This window comes from Adiantum capillus-veneris, chromosome 26 (assembly GCF_014529385.1).
Source record: "Adiantum capillus-veneris isolate H3 chromosome 26, ASM1452938v2, whole genome shotgun sequence".
Taxonomy (NCBI): Eukaryota; Viridiplantae; Streptophyta; class Polypodiopsida; order Polypodiales; family Pteridaceae; genus Adiantum; species Adiantum capillus-veneris.
Window position 1 is genome coordinate 128,530,244 of NC_140956.1, and position 7,204 is coordinate 128,537,447.

A 7,204-nucleotide genomic window follows, 5' to 3' on the forward strand; every position below is an offset into this window, starting at 1 on the left:
TTCTCTGCTTTGCCATTGCATGCTCCTTGTTGACAAAATGTAGAGCTGTGACCTGGCAACAAAGGATACCACAAGAATGGTGTTGGAAACCCATAGGGCAAAGACATCCAATCACACCAACAACTGGTAAGATTGTATAGGGTGTGCTAAATAGCATACCCAGTGTGTTAATTAGAATATTGAGTGTGTTAATTGGATATGATAATTAGCATATCTTGTATGCTAATTAGCATACTGGGTATGATGATTAGCATACTGGGACTGCTAGTAGCTACAAGATATGCTAATTAGCATATCGGGTATGCTAATTAGCATGCTGGATATGCAATTAGCATACCCAATGAGAATATTGAGTGTGTTAACTGGATATGCTAATTAGCATATCTTGTATGCTAATTAGGATACCCTGTGCTCATTGTATAGATTAGAGTAAGTTTGGCATATTAGCATATCTAGTAAGTTAAACTACCATATCCAAATGCTAACTAGAAAATTGTATATGCTTATTAGCATATTGGATATGCTAATTAGCATACTGGATATGCTAAATAGCATATTGGGTATGCTAATTAGCATACTGGGAATGCTCATTAGCATACTGGGTATGCTGATTCACGTACTGAGTATGCTAATTAGCATACTGGATATGCTTATTAGCATATTGGATATGCTAATTAGCATACTGGATATGATAAATAGCATATTGGGTATGCTAAATAGCATACTGGTATGCTAATTAGCATACTAGGACTGCTGGTAGCTAGCATACAAGGACTGTCTTTTAGCGTACAGGGTGTGCTTATTAGCATACCCACAATGTTAATTAGAATACTGAGTGTGTTGACTGGATATGCTAATTACCATATCTTGTATGCTAATTAGCATACTTGTGCTCAGTGTACAGTCTAGAGTAAGTTTGTCATAATGGCAAATCTAGTAAGTAAGCTACCATCTCCAGATGCAAACTAGCATATTCGATATGCTAGTTAGCATACTTAGCAATTGGAATTAGCATACTAGGCTTGTCAGCATAATGGATTCCAATGTATGCCAGGCCGCACACATAGTCATAGCATATCAAACATTTTCTAGCATACATGACATGCTTATATGAGTCTTAATCCACGTTTTTTGTTGCAGGCCTGTTGGCAGTCCCTCCGTGATGTGGGCAGTGTGCATGACACGAAGGGCAAGGGAAAGGCTGTAATGGGGGACGTTTCGATCGAGGAGAGTGATGAGCTGGATACAGGTGAGAACCCTTCGACGGAGAAGGGTGTTGAGCTGGATGCAAGAAGTGAAGGGGTGGATGAGGGCTCCCAGCAGATGCCAAATGAAAGCATGAAAACATTGGAGGAAGGCGATGATGTGAGCAGGAACTTAGAAGATGAAAAAGAAGATGATTTTTTGGTCATGGCTCCTCGTGTGCCACCGATGCCTGCTGCAACTCACAAAGCAGAAGCTTCTCAACAGACAGTGGCTCGTGGCTCAGGGGAAACTTTGAAGAATGACAACATAGAAGATGAGCAAGAAGTTGGTGACAACAGCCCTCTCGAGGATTTTTGCGTAAATCTTAGCTAAAAAGAAAAGTTGGCCTTGAAGAGGTACCCGAAGACATTGCAAGCACAGCCTGTGGTTCGGACAAGGCTGAAAGCTCCAAAGGTGAAAAGAAAGCCACTCGCTCAAGAGCTTGCAAAAAATTGTGTTAAGACTTATTGCTCCCTACCCGCTTGTGCCCTTCACTGTATATGCTAGACCATTTTGAAACCCAAATGCGTATTTTAACTGACATGCATTTTGTTTTCCAATGAAAATGTATTTTTGTGCAATATAAATCTGAGGAGCAGTTCATTGTAATAGTTCATTATAATTTTTGCGGTTTTTTTTTAAAACTTGCTCATTTCATATCGCGATTTCCCTGCAGAGGAAGAGAAACAGGCATTAATCGTCATGCCTGATGCAACTGCGGCCATGCAATGGCAGAAATTACGGAGATGGCGAGTCCACAAAGCTAGGCAGTTAAGGAGACAGAAAATGGAGATTGAAAAACGCCTTGAACGATATTCACAGCTTGCCCGTAGTATTATTGAGCGCCTAAACTATGTGCCCCCAAGTGGGCTGGTTATTTTTGCTGAATGGTATCCTCTACAAGACCTAATATGGGTGCCTAAGCGTTTATGTGATGAAAAAAGGGCTCTGGTGCTGGACCTGAACGGTCTTTTGGTGGCAGTGGTAGAGCCTCCCTTTGGTGAAAAGCCCCCGGCATATGCAGATGAAATGCTGAAATACGATGTACTTGATAAGTAGGTGTTCTGTCGCAAGGACAACCATTTTTTTTTGGACTGGTGCCGACAGTTCTTTAATGTGTTTATATGGAGCACAAGCCTCCATAGTAAAGTCATGAGTATTTGCCGTACTGTTTTTAAAGAGCAAGTGCCAAAGATTACTGGGTTTTTTGCTCAAGCGCATACAAAGAAATCCTAGAAGATCCAGAGAAAACCTGTGTTTATGAAAGACTTATCCTTGTTCTGGAAACACACTCCGAGGTACAATGCCCAAAACACACTTATAATCGATAATAGCTTCTACAAAGTGTTTCAGAACCCACCACAAAATTGGCTTGTTACTCCCAGTCTAGAGCACCAGAGTGCTGAGCAGAGGGAAAGGTTCCTTATAGAAACTTTGAAGTCCTGGCTTTTTCTTTGGCTGCAAACGGATGATCGAAAAGCATATGTTGCTAATAATGTGTTTGAGACACGCTTAGATGAGTTTTCTGATGCAGTCGTCAAACGTTTTCTTGACATTCAAAAGAGGGATATAGAGGCTAAAAGACTGGAATAAATTCATCGCAAACAGCGGGAAGCTGACCTAGAAGCAGAAAGAGAGAAAGAAAAGCTGGAGAGGGAAAGAAGAGAAAGTGAGCAGCATAGTGCCAACCTAGAAGTAGAGGAGGAAGCAGAGAGAAAAGAAAAGAGGCAGTAGGAAGAAGACAAACAACGAGAAGGACAGCCCGGTCACTACAAGCACCCTCCGAGGAGGCATTAAGGGTTTTTGGGGCAGTGACTGTCATTGTAAAATTGAACCCTATGTAAATAATTTGATGTTGGCAATTAATGTAAACAGTTTGATAGTTAGCATGCTGACACAAAACCAACTTTATAATAAAACTGCATACCCTTACAACAAAGTGGTATATAGAAAATCCAGTGGATACAACTTAAAAGCTGAAGGGCATGCTATTATAGATTGCTTCATAGCTTTCTGGAGTGATTGTGTACACCTGCCTTCTCCTTGGGACGTCCTCCATGGGTATTTTGATACATCGCACCAGATGTGAAAGTAGGTGGACAATAGGCTGCTTGTGGTCTAGCTTGAAGGTGTACTCATCCAATTGCTTATAATACAGTCCTTGCACAACATATGAGCCTCTTTCAATTACATTGCTCCATTCATCAATGTACTCCTTCTCCACCTTCTCCTTTTCTACAACACACTTGACCAGATAGAAATCCACATCTTCGGCATTTTTTAAATCATCTGGATTTACAACAAATGTCTCTCCAGAACATAGAGCGCTACTCAACACATCATGATGACCTTCGTATGTGAATTCATCATAGCCAACGACTTCCTCTGTCGAAACTTCATTTGTTTGCTCAAGTAATGGCTGCAGAATATGATAATCCCAAGCCTCCACGTGAGCTTTATTGATGTAGCGATTCCACCTTCCGTTAATGCATGCATCACAGGAGCATGCCAACTTTCTTGTTGCAACGGTAGTTGGATCCTCCGGGTTGTGACCACGAATAGCATGCAAAGAGAGAGTTTTTGCCACAGTGGCATAATTCCACTTAACTTCCCTGTTAATATCTCCCTCTTTAACCTCCCAGAACACACGAGCACATTCCCTTTCTTTTGAAGGATATGATGCAGGTGGGAGGGAGGGAGGGAGGGAGGGAGGGAAGGAGGGAGGGAGGGAGTAGGAACAGGGCAAACTATAAACTAGTCTGAGAGTGAGTCTGCGTCGCAGAGAGAGAGAGAGAGAGAGAGAGAGAGAGAGAGAGAGAGAGAGAGAGAGAGAGAGAAAGAGAACAGAGGCCACACCCCACGTCGTTGTTGTAACTGAAAACAGAGGCCACACCCCATATGGGAGGGAACAAATAATATATCTTATGGTTATAAAAATTTCAAACTTCACTTGCTCTTTGGTTTTGAATAGATGCTAACAAGCACCTCTTACTAGCATTGTCCGGGACACCAAAAAGCATGACAAGTTAACATGCTTATACCCTGAAATAGAGGATTCAAGAGATCAGCTCTCCAATGCAAGTAGAGATTAGCCATGGCATGACTAACTCTTAACACACTGTAATCACTAATCAATCAACTCCTACACACATCAAGTCCACAAAAGTCTGACTTACCATAGACTAGAAACCCCAAGCACACTCATGATAAGAACACACTAATTACATTGGTGTTAGCCTCTCCAATCACCACAAGTCAATCACGACACTTCATCAATAGCTACACACACGAGGTGAATGGTGCTAGAGTTTCATAAAACCTATCTACACACAAGAAAACAATAGGGCACACACACTAATTACAAGATTAAGATGCAACTTAATCTACCTAATTAGTGATGTTAAATCTCACAAATTGAATTCTTATAGAAGAATACGAGTGGTTAATAGCAAAAAGTACATACCTCTCTCAAATCTAGAATAATGAGAGTGTTGTACTACTTCATGACATAATGAAATATATAGAAGAAGTAGGCTAATGAGAAAATAGAGATTAGATTAATCAAGAATAGATTACTCTAATTACAATGGATTAGCACTAGCCTCTTAAGCATGGGCATTAAGCTCAAGGTTAGGCCATAGAGTGAATACTCAAGAGAGAGGGAGCTCTCAAAAGTGGATCCTCAAGAGTGGATACTCAAGAATGAAGCCTCCTTGCATAAAGGCTTTCTTTTAAAAGCTTTCACCACAATCCCTTCTACTGTGGGTTTAAGCTTGAGCCCTCTAGCTAGAATATACAACTTTGGAACTCCCAATGAGCCCAAGACTTATACAAAGTGAGTTGGAAATATTATGCACAACCATAGCTTATCTCCCACTTGATGCATATTCGGTGTAGCCTGCATTAGCCACTGCTAACATTCCCCCCTTCCTAATTTGGCGCACGTCCTCATGTGCCGGTGAAGCAAGACACGGAGACATTGTAGAAATCAAGTCCATGGAAGAAATGTTGAGCTGTAAATCATAGGAACAAGTAATGAGCATCAAAGGCCAACAAGGATAAAAACATGAAGTACAATGAACAATCATACAAAGTGAATTTTTTTCTTCTAAAAGATGGGTGAATCATAGAAAAAAACTAAACAACATAAAGAAAAAAAACACTCAAACTATCATGAAGATTAAATCACTTGAAATTTCGGTTTTATGCATGAAACACAAGCAATCAATTAAGACCCTAGGCTAATGCAAGTTCATAAACCTATTAGCCTAGAAACTATGTGACCAATCTTAATAAATCATTCAAGTCTATCATATAAACGGGCTATAAAAAAGCTCCTTATCTATTAGTACATGTCACAGCTTTTTGAAGCTCATGGAAGTTTTTTTGTTTGCCATTCATAGAAAAAAGTAAAGCACAATAAAAAGCTACCACCCCACGGCAGGTCTAGGTGCGACTCTCAGCTCCTTGAACCATCAAGAAGGTGTTTCAAAAGCCTACTAGTCTACCAAGGGGACCGCTAATCCCTATCAGCCCATGGCAACGATTTAGGGCCTTGACCAAGTGAGCCAAGGTAATTCCCCTCGCCTTCCAAGTGCCAATAAGGAGCTAGGCCTCACATGGACACAACATAACATAGAAATTTTCTTTTCATGTGTTTTTGCTACTTTTTCTTGACACTTTTTTGCTTCATCGATTCATGTTTTAGCACTTTTTTGTTTCTTCCATCATGAGATGTTTATGGCAATTGGACTAAAGGACTAAAGCCTAATCATAGCCCTAGGTCATGTTAAAAATTAATGGAGTATTTAAGACTATCACTAAGAGTCTAGGACTAATGAGAAATGAACCTACATTAACCTAAGGTCAAGGCCAATTACCTAGGATTAACACACATAAAACCTAATTTTTGATGAGTTAATATTCACAAAGCAAAGTGTTGAAAATTTAGGATGCCTAGCTTTCGAACATGAAAGAACCATAGCTTAGAAGCAATATTTCACTTAAGCCAAGCAAGAGAATGAAGAGATAAACAAAAGAGCAAAATCATGGACGGATTACACCTATTCATGCATCCTTGAGCAAGCATCCTTTGTGTAGAGAAGTCTCTTGATCTTTTTAGTACAATAGAAGATGATTGAAGCTAAGTGTAAACACAAGCTCCAAAGTCCATTTATTGAAAGTGACACAAAAAGAACATGAATGAAAACCTAAAGCTAGGGTCTTGAATACCCGAATTTGCCAAAGGGAAAAAACCCTAAGGAAAAAAATGCCTTTGGTTATGCACACGATTCTCTTTGTAACAAATTTATACATACACATCAACAATGAGAGATAAAATGCTTCTACATAAGCACATTTTCAATTTTGTACAACCTCTCATGCATAATTCAAACGTTGATTAATTTCTAGCTCAATGAGACATGGAACTTCAAAACAAGCCAAGAGCTGAAAATAATGGAATTTTGATGAAATGAAGTGGCTCTTGATAGCCAAAGTTTACAATTTAAATCTCCAAACAAGTTGGCTAAACACTAGCTCAAATGAAGTTTTACAAATTTTAGAGCAATCTATGAGCTAGAGATGGCTGCAACTTGATGAAATGAAAATGAATGGCTCTCAATAGCCATAACTTGTACTTGAAAGCTCTCAAAAAAGTTGGATAAACAACTAACTCAAATGAAAACACTTTCACATAAGACCAAGCTATGAGCTAGCATGTATACAACTTTTAATTCAAAGAACTAGAATTGCTCTAACTAGCCAGGTTTTGCAATATTTTGCAATGATGACCCCTTCTTGGATAAATGAAATCATAGCTTTTCCCACAACCTTTCAAAACAACTCAAATCAATAGTTCTCTTAAGCATTTGGAATTTCAACACAAGCACTAAAAATGAACGATTAACCACAACCCCAAAATTTTACTACCCTCTTTTGGCCATCAAGCAAGCTTAAT